Here is a 10,696-nt window from a genome sequence, read left to right as displayed (position 1 = left end):
AAAAAGGACATGGAACAGTTGGAACAAGTCCAGAGGAGGGCTACAAGGATGATCAGGGGACTGTTCAGCCTGGAGAAGAGAAGGCTGCGTGGAGACCTCATAGCATCCTTCCAGTATCTGAAGGGGGCTATAGGGATGCTGGAGATGGACTCTTCATTAGGGACTGTAGTGGTAGGACAAGGGGTAATAGGCTAAAACTTAAACAGTGGAAGTTTAGATTGGATATAAGGAGGAAATTCTTTCCTGTGAGGGTGGTGAGACACTGAAATAGGTTGTCCAAGGAGGTTGTGAATGCTCCGTCCCTGGCAGTGTTCAAGGCCAGGTTGGACGAGGCTTTGGGTGATATTGCTTAGAGCAAGGTGTCCCTACCCATGGCAGGGGTGTTGGAACTTGATGATCTTAAGGTCCTTTCCAACCCTAGCTATTCTATGATTCTAATTTTCAGTATAAGGCAATATAAGAATGACATCAGCTTGAGGTTTAGGTTTTGGCTTGTGGGGGTTTTTTATTATAGAAGTTTATATTGGATCTTATTAAAAGTTTTGTTCTCATACAACCTTTTTTATGCCCTTTTTTCTATGGTAAAATAATGCATGGGTATTTCCCTTCTATTATTGCCCTCCATGATCTGACCTTCAAATGTCAGACTTGCTGCTTTTTGATCATGCATATAATATGCACCTTGACTCACTTATGTGGATCTATATCAGACAAAGGTCCTTTCATAATTCAAACTTTGGGTGAAGTAATTATATTATATTCATCATTTATATCAAAAGAACAGGTATTTTAGTGAAACTTAGCATCTTATTGCTGTAAAATGAAAGTGACATACAAAAAAATGCAGCTTAAATGACAAAAGAAAAAGAAATAATATATGCTCCTTTTCAGACACCAGTGGTTGTGCAAAATCATACTAGATTGTTTAGACACAAAAGTAATTGTCTTACAAACACACGTCAGTGTTAGGCTGTATTGTATTTCATGCTAGAAGTGTAGAACTGGTTCAATGACTGCATAATACACTCTTAGGACCATTAATCTCTCCAATTATTACAAGTTAACATAAAAAAAAAAAAAGAAAATAAAACGTTTTCTTCCTTACATAATAATTTAGCACCCATCTCTGCAAATTATTAAACCTCAGATGTCTTTTAATTTGCTTCCTTATCAGTGGCATTTCTCTGTACCAGTAGTCATTTTTTCATAACTCATCAGGAAATGTTCATTTGTTCCCAGGGTCAGCCAGCATAATGTTGCTTCAGATACTGAAAACTGGAAGACATTTAAGATAGATGGCTAACAAAGGAAGCTGATGCATAAAATCCATTTTTGTGAGGAACTGGGTATTTTCAGGGCCAATGAAGTCTGTATAGAGCTCTCTAAATGAGGAAAATTCAAAAAGAGAGCTTAGGCGGCCTCATTTTTTTCTCTCATTTAGCTGTCTAGATCAGAAATTGCATACTTTATTGAAGTCAAATGAGTAACATAGACCTAATAGGGAAATGAATAAAACTCAAGTCTTGCAATGATTTAAACTTGTTAGAATTTGAGTTATTGCTATTACTTGCCCTGGAATTTCTGTGTAAGTGAAATCTACTCCATGAAAGCTTGGAAGTTGTTTTCTTTCATCAGGATGGAATGTTAAGAGCTTTCACAAGAAAGTACTGCCAAGGGGACAAAACTATGCCTTAAGGTGTATGATCAGAGTTGTACTTTTTTCTTGCTGGTAGAAAAGGAAAGAAACAAAACTTTTCCAATTCCAGGTGCTCAGAAGATTCACGACTTATTTTCTTGATAGGGAAATTGTCCTTATTTCACTCTTTACATTTTTACACAACTTTACTATGGAAATTTTCTATCATGTAAAAGTTCTTGAGCATCACCATGCATTACATACTGCAATACCCAACAAATGAAATTACTAACCAGAAGATTTTTCTTTTTTTTCTTTTTTTTTTTCTTTTTAATTCAAAGAGGTTAAAAGATACATTATATTAAGAACTGGAGTGCCCTGGGATGAGGTGATGGGGTAGAAATACCAGTTTCTGAGTGCTTTGAGGTCATTTCCATATAGGAAGGAATCTAGTCCGCTCATCACAAGACACAGTGATCATCTTTACTTTCCAATGGAACCAAGATATCCAGAATTCTTGGTATCTGAAGCGTTGTGATATGCTTCAGAGAATCTCTTGCTGAGGATGACTGGAAGCAAAGGACTGAAAAGAGCATCACACAATGGCCATTCATTACTCAGTAGTCTCTGGTTTCAAGGTAACTAGTGTGGGACAGGATTTCACAAGAAACTTCCAGCAGTATAGACAACTGATGCAATGCATATGTCCACTGAGGTGTAATACTCATCTTCAACCTGCTTTGTCGCAGTATTATTTGTTGTTGCATTTTTTTTTCACCTGAAACTCTTCTATAGCCAAAAGTTGGTTTTTGCTTTCTCTCCCCAGTTGCAATATGAGCTTTTTTAAAAGGATTGGACTAGATGATCTTTTGAGGTCCCTTCCAATCTCTAACATACTGTGATACTGTGATACTGTGAAAAAGTCCAAATATTTGTTAAGAAGCTATTTATTTTGAAAACATTAGGTACAATTTTTCATTTCTACAGTCTTTATTCTTCATTTTGTTAAACATTTTTCATTTACATCACTTCAGCTAATTATATGGTTGGATTAATGGGTTGTATTGAGAATTATTGCTAGTTTTGTGACTGATTGATTCTTTTTTTCTGTCAGGAAGGTAACCATGATTCATTTTATCTGATGTTTTACCATTTCGTTTCAAACACTTGGGTGCTCCTGTATCATAATCGACATGCTATTACTCAGTTTGTGGCATATTTATGCTTGGGGAGGACTATGATACCCCAGTGGTTTAAGATTTCCCAGAATTAATAAACTTGTAGGCAAGAAAGAATCTGTAATTAGTGCTTTTGTCAGAAAATTTTCTACTAAAAGGGTAACCTTAAGCAAAATGTGAGAGCAAGAAGGTCCAAATGTATATCCTTAAGCTGCCATGAAGAACTCGACTGTATAAAAACTTTTTTCCTTTCAAGGTACTGTTGCCAAGACATTTATTTCACCCTAAGCTGGAGAACTTAATGTTTAAATTAAGAGGTGGAGACTCATCTCCCACAATTTTCAAAATAGTTTGTCTTTAAAAATGAGATTTAGCAATTTACTATGAAACCAGTTTGTGAAATTTAAAAATCACGTCTTACTTCCAACTATCATTGTGAACAGTTTAAATGTGGGTCTTCAACTGGCTTAATGAAAACATAAAAAATACAATAATTTTATGTAAAAGACAGACTTTTACTGCAGTTGATACAGTTAATCCACAAAACCCTATTTTATTCATGCTGTTTCTTAGAAGTTATTGATGGAAAAGATAATTGAAGTAAGACATTGCTGTTTGATTTAGGAAAAGTGATATGGATCACTGACCCTTGCACCTAGATAAAGCATGTGGATACCTATTTCTCACTTGTAACTCACTGGCTTGCCTTTTGCTTTGTGTCATTTGTCGTAGCATTTTGCAAACAGCATTAGAAGGGTCTGATCTGTGCGACAGCTGCTGAATGGGGGGACTGTCACCAACAGGTCTAGAATTGTGCAATAGCAATGTATTTGAACACTGCCATTCACTTGGCTAGTGGAAGCATCTATGTTCTAAAAGGCAAAAAAGAAATTAAATTGAAGATGGCAGTGCTTCCACTTTTTTTAACACGGATTATAGTTTATATGCCTGTGTATGAGCATGTGAAAGACCTGTACAAGGATCAGTAAAAAAAATCAAACCCAAATAAATAATGTCTTTAGCTCTCAGAAAATAGTGTGTTTTAATTTCAGTAAACTGAAAACTGGTAATAACTGTATTGCCTTACTAGGAACAAATAGATCTAAATCCAGTGAAGACACTGATGTTTTTCAAACATAAAACTGCCATTTTAGTTTTTTTATGATATAATTCCACTATTTGAAGGGGAAAATGGATTAATACATAATACATGCAGATTCGGTTTGCATTACTAAACCTTTAGATTAAAGTATTACTTCCCAGTTTTTAGCAGTGCTGTTTATCTGTCTGCAGGTAGATATTTGACAGGCAAAATGAAGGCAACTGGCACTGACATGCTGCTTTATTAGTATGCTTGTAGAATGAAAAAAAAAAAAACAAAACAAACAAACAAGAAAGATGTGAGTGGCTTTTTCTGGTATTTCTGCTATTATTTTCTGCTGATGTATTGCTCCACCTATGATAAATTGCTGGTTTCACCTTTTTGGACTTTATCCTGGGAACTGTCACATCTGGGAGACCATTACGCAGCTTCCACTGCATAAAGCTTACTCGTGCCAGGAAGAGCAGACCTTTATGTATGAAATACCTGCAGAGAAAAAAAGACCCCACTGACAGGCTTATCATGAGAGAAGTGACGCTTTTTAAGGTGCAAGGTGAAATGCACATACAACATTTGCACTGAAAATATCAAATACTGCATTATTTTTAGCAGAAGTATGAGAGAAGGTTTACAGCTTCTGCACAGTCAGAAATTAGAGGTGGGTTAAAATGCAGAATGTCTTGACCCATACGGAACTTTTGTGGGAGCATGCAGCCAGCCACATCTGGGCAGCAGGGAGTGATGGGCCTCTCCAGGGACAGCAGAAGCATCAACAGCAGGAGGTGTGCACTGATCAAAGCCCAAAGTCACCAGGGTAAGGAGCTGCAGGAGGAGCTGACAGGCAATGTGTTATCAGGGAGGATGAACACGTCATTGACAGCAACTTCACAGGAAACCTTGCAGAGGGAAGACCTAAGCCCTGTGATGCTGGGAAAGAGGGACAGATAAAGGCCATGCTTGAATGAGTAATGGGTAGAGAGAGACTCATAGGATGGGAGAAGCTTGAAGGTTGTGACCTCTGGCAGCAAAAGAAAGGCTCCTTATCTGCCCTCAGATCTGAATTCCCAGAACTGGTAATAACAGTAATCTGTGTAAGAGAGCAAGCTCCGTTAAGGGGAGCCTCAGAACAAGCTGGTCCTGCACATAGCGCTAGCACAGACTAAGTGATAGGTGGTGGTGGTTGGAGGCCCCCTTTTTCAGGGAGGGAAGCATCCTACATCTGGTCAGACGTGCTAGGTCACTCTTTGCCTGCCATTAGGTTTGTTGCTTGCAGAGGTTATGGACTGGGATAGGAAGTGTGGATCCAAAGAGACTGCCAAAGGTTTTCAAACTCTTGGGTTGCTTTTCATTTTGTCTGTCTACATTGCTGCCGAGAGAGACCTGGAACAAACTGGGAGAAGGAGCTACAGAGGTCTGGAGGTAAAAGACATGGGAGGCCAACTGGTGTTCCCCTCAGCCTTACAACTGAAGGGACAGGTCTTGGGTAAGAGTGGATATACCCTGTGAGTTAACAACTGTCTAGTGTCATGGGTAGTGCCTTGACTTTTATCATCATAAGTGCCTCTCCAAGGAATGAAGACTGCTAGTAAGAGATAGAACCCATTTGACAGTGATGGTGTAAAAACACCTTTGTCTGCCGTCTTGCTTGTTTGTCAGAGGATTTTAAACCAGGTACACAGAGAATGATGATGACAGCTTGCAGGTTAAGTGAAAAAATTGAGGTCAAGGGTGGTAAGTACATGGGGCACATGGGAGTAAAAGAGCCATTGGAAGGGATGAGGTGGGTGTCAAAGAGAGCCTGTCAAGTTCCTGCACACAAATTCATGTAGCCTGGGAAACCAGCGGGAGGAGAAAGTGCAGTGTGTGTGAACGCAGAATTGAGACATGATTGCAATAACTGAGATGGGGACAGCTCATATGTCTGGAGCTCTGTGATGGATTGATGGATAGATCTTAAGAAAGCTTCTTAGGAAAGAGGCAAGTAGGGAAAAGGAAACAGGATTGCCAGTATTGTAAGGAGCAGCTCAGATAAATGGAGCTCTTCAGACAGGTGACAAACTTGTTGCGAGTCTGTGAGTCAGGATAAGAGAACAGAACAAGGGCAATGTTGTAGTAAAAATCTGTTACAGACCACCTGATCAAGATGAGCAAGTGAACAATGTCATCTTTAAACCGCTTGAAGAAGTCTGGGTATCACAGGCCCTTGTTCTTTGGGATACTCCTTGACACATCCTGGGAAGGCAACACAGTTGGGCTCCTGTAATCCAGAAGGCTTCCGGAGGATGTTGGGGACAACTTAATGCAAGCTTTAGATGGACCAAACAAGAGTGGATGTGTTCTGTATCTGCTACTCACAAAAACAAAACCAAACTAAGAACGGTCTCCCACATCATCCTTGTGGCTAAATTGAGGAAGTGTGGTCTGGATGATCGGGTGGATGATCGGGTAGTGAGGTGGACTGTGAACTGGCTGAAGGAGAGAAGCCAGAGAGTTGTAGTCTATGGGGCGGAGTCTAGTTGGAGGCCTGTATCTAGTGGAGTGCCTCAAGGGTCGGTACTGGGACCAGTATTATTTAATATATTCATCAACGATTTAGATGAGGGAATTGAGTGTACTATCAGCAAGTTTGCTGATGACACTAAGGTGGGAGGGGTGGCCGACACGCCAGAAGGCTGTGCTGCCATCCAGAGAGACCTGGACAGGCTGGAGAGTTGGGCGGGGAATAACTTGATGAAATATAACAAGGGAAAGTGTAGAGTCCTGCATCTGGGCAGGAACAACCCCAGGTTCCAGTATAGGTCGGGGAACGACCTGCTAGAGAGCAGTGTAGGGGAGAGGGACCTGGGGGTCCTAGTGGACGACAGGATGACCATGAGCCGACACTGTGCCCTTGTGGCCAAGAAGGCCAATGGCATCCTGGGGTGTATTAGAAGGAGGGTGGTTAGTAGGTCGAGAGAGGTTCTCCTTCCCCTCTACTCAGCCCTGGTGAGACCTCATCTGGAATATTGTGTCCAGTTCTGGGCCCCTCAGTTTAAGAAGGACAGGGACCTGCTGGAGAGAGTCCAGCGCAGGGCAACTAAGATGATTAAGGGAGTGGAGCATCTCCCTTATGAGGAAAGACTGAGGGAGCTGGGTCTCTATAGTTTGGAGAAGAGGAGATTGAGGGGTGACCTTATTAGTGTATATAAATATATAAAGGGGGAGTGTCACGAGGATGGAGCCAGGCTCTTCTCAGTGGCAAACAATGAAAGGACAAGGGGAAATGGGTATAAATTGGAACACAAGAGGTTCCACTTAAACCTGAGAAGAAACTTCTTCTCAGTGAGGGTGACAGAACACTGGAACAGGCTGCCCAGGGAGATTGTGGAATCTCCTTCTTTGGAGACATTCAAAGCCCACCTGGACACGTTCCTGTGTAACCTTATCTAGGTGTTCCTGCTCCGGCAGGGGGATTGGACTAGATGATCTTTTGAGCTCCCTTCCAATCTCTAACATACTGTGATACTGTGATACTGTGAACTGCTCAGAGATGAGATAAACAGGGAGAGCCATGGCTGCAGCAGCTAGGGAGTGAGGAAGTATAAGATGCTAAGGTCAGTGAGGAAATCAAGTAGTACTGTATGGACCCTAGGAGTCTGAATAGCAGATTTCAGCTTTTCAGGGAACTGGTAGGTGGGCCCCAATGGAAGCAAAGGAGGTTAGGACAGGTGAGAGATCTTTAAGAACAGTATTGTCCTAGTGCAAGAATTGTCCATCTCAATACTGAGGAAAATGAGTGGACTTGGAAAACTTGGCTAAGCAGGGAACACATAACTGTAATGCAAAAAGGATGTACACAGGAAGTGGAATTGAGGACAGGCAACAAGTATGACTGTAACAACATGTTGTGTAGGCATAGAGGAACGCTATCAGGAAAGCCAAGGTCAGCTGGAGATGATACTTGCAAGGAATCTACCATGAAGAGTGTGTGCTACTACATTAGCAGTTAGAGATGAAATGAAAATGAAAGCCTACTACTGAGTGTTGTGAGTGATTAGTGACAGCAGGTGAAGATAAGACTGAGGTAGTCAGTGCCATCTTTGCCTTAGCCTTCACCTACAAGGCCTCTCAGGGCCTGTGTATGTATATACAAGGCTGAAGGAAAAGGATTACAGGCAGTGGAAGAGGACCAACTTGGAGAGCTCTTGAGAAATCTTGATCTATAAAATGATGAGAGGCATCACAGAGCACCTAAAGAGCTTTATTCTTTCTTTTCACTATTCAGATTTGTAAATTCTGATTTATTCTTTTGATCTGTTCCACGATGAAATCTAAGGCAAACTCATCCTGCAACAGCATAGGAAATTAAGAGGCTGAGCTCAGTGCTTCATCTATTGCCCTTAAACAGGACAGAAAGTAAATGTACTAAAAACAAATGTGCTGGAATTCTTGCCATAATTTAAGCAGAATTCCTCTTTATTCAAATAAATATGTTGGCTTTCCTTGGAAGTAGGATGCTGAGATAAGAGAGTGAATATAAAAAATTTTAAAGCACATCAACATGCTGTGTTTTTCACTTCCCATGACAAATTTTTGTACTGCATTAAGGCAAGCATTGGGCAGTTAAATAATTTATTATTCTTGTCTTACAACACAAGGCTGTGGATGAGAAAAGGCTGGCTTTCTTAAGCCCTGAGCTTCTGATTTCCTGATTAAATAAAACAGGACCTTCAGCTTTACTAATGTGAGCAATATTTATGGCATTATATTACAGGGATATTGTTTAAATGATGACTGACATTTAGAGAAACTAGTAAGTTGTTGGCTTTTAAATTAGATAAGATTAGCTGGTATTAACTAGAAATTCTTTCACATACTGACCTCCTACCCCGGTCACTGAACAAACCAAAACAAAAATTGTATTCCTGCTCTGAAAAGCTAGTAGGGAGAGGTAAACATTACAGGTATATATACACCTTGGAAAGTGAAATAAAGCAATTCTATAACAAACTCATATCATGAGGGTTTTATGTAAATCACTAAATTAAGGATCTGTCTGCTCTAAACACATTGCAGCCTATTGGAAGTTTGTGTTCTAACAAGTGTGTATCTCATCCATATCCCTCCCACTACAACAGTGATTCTATTTTTTTAGTAGTTTAAGCAACTGAAGTGTCATGGTCCTTACAAAAAATGCTTGAATACTCTCTATTTGACCGTATTTTTATTTAGTGTGGTAACTTGGGAGGGGGAGAGAGATTCTAATTTTACTATTCTGAGAATCACAGGATTATAGTAGCTATCTGACTGTTTTCTGCAGGCTTTTTTTCAAAGCTTATCCAGCAAATAGAATTAACTTTACCAGCTATGAAACATTTTGTTCTATTAGAAAACCACAGAGTTTTTCTGACCTTGACCCTCTATTGAAATACACACAATATCTGCAAATCACTGATCAAGATGTGTTGTTTAAAATTACTCTTACATTACTTATTAATCCTCTGTATTTTGAGGGAAACACAAAACTATGCTGTAAATGTATATGTTTACTTGGACATAAAAAATGAAAAGCTTGGGAATTCTAATTTTAAGAAGATGCTAGTTTGAATCAAACTGTTTAATCCTGTTAACAGTTAAGTGTATAAATGAATGTTTAGGTCCTTGTAGGTCTACAATGAAATAGCAACTGGGCTGTAATAGAAGGGGCAACAAGTGATCATTATGAAAATGCTAGAAATGCCAGCTGAGGCAGAGCAGCACTTTACACAGTGCCTGGTCCCCAGCAGTGACAGTGGAAAATACCATTTTGGTAAACTGCATGAGCCTGGCTCCCAGCCATTGCCAGTGGCCTTATACTTCCCAGTGCCCACAGTCAGGCATTATCATGTTCACTGGACATCTCATTCCTCTGAATAAGTGACTGGTGCCAAGCCTTGAGAACTGGCTTTTGAGCTAGTGCAAATATTATGCCCTGGTATTAAGGCAAACCAGTTTTGGCATACATGAATATGTAATCACAGTTGTGTTAATTTAGCTGGAAACTGGGGGTACAGGTGCCAATTAATGAGTTCAGATATTTCTACCTCGAGGGTGGTACTATCGGTTGGAAGGGTAATCAGAGGTAAATATTGTCCATTAATATTTCTTATGGATATGGGGTAAACTGTTTTAAGAGTACATACAATAGTTAATGCATTAGTATTTATCTGTCATAAACTTCATACGAGTTTGTCTTAGCTGAGCAGAGTGAACAGATGTTCAGTCTTGGATTAATGGGAAAATGACATATAGGTGACACAATCCATAAAGAGGATTAATTTTGTTACCACAGATGATAAAATTATCTAAAAAAGTAATAGTATGCAAAAGAGGTAAATAACTATATTGATGTATGAGTACAATACTACTTAATAAAATATTTACATTGAAGGAAATACAGAAAATTTTTCAGAAAAAACCTTCAAATGTATTCTCTTGCGTGAATAATACTTTGTGGTAAGACACTGATGTCTTTTCCAAGACAGAGTTCACTTCAAGGTTACTTTGAAATCTTGCTTTTTTTTTATATCTTAGTTATGTGTATTTGTCCTGGGTTTAGCAGTAGCAGTCATTTTTCTCTTCCTTGGTAGCTGGTGCAGTGCTGTGTTTTGACTTTCAGGCTGGGAACAAAGCTGATAAAAATGATGTTTTGGTTTGGCCAAGGACTCTGTGAGCCTCATGCTCTGCCAGGGAGGAGGGAAGCCAGGAGGAAGCAGAGACAGGACACCTGACACAAACTGACCAAAGAAGTATTCCATACCA

The sequence above is a fragment of the Neopsephotus bourkii genome, unplaced genomic scaffold, assembly GCF_033783945.1.
Source record: "Neopsephotus bourkii isolate Nb327-2 ecotype Australia unplaced genomic scaffold, CSIRO-AGI_Nbou_v1 NB_272, whole genome shotgun sequence".
NCBI classification, from domain to species: domain Eukaryota; kingdom Metazoa; phylum Chordata; class Aves; order Psittaciformes; family Psittacidae; genus Neopsephotus; species Neopsephotus bourkii.
This window is presented reverse-complemented; position numbering follows the sequence as displayed.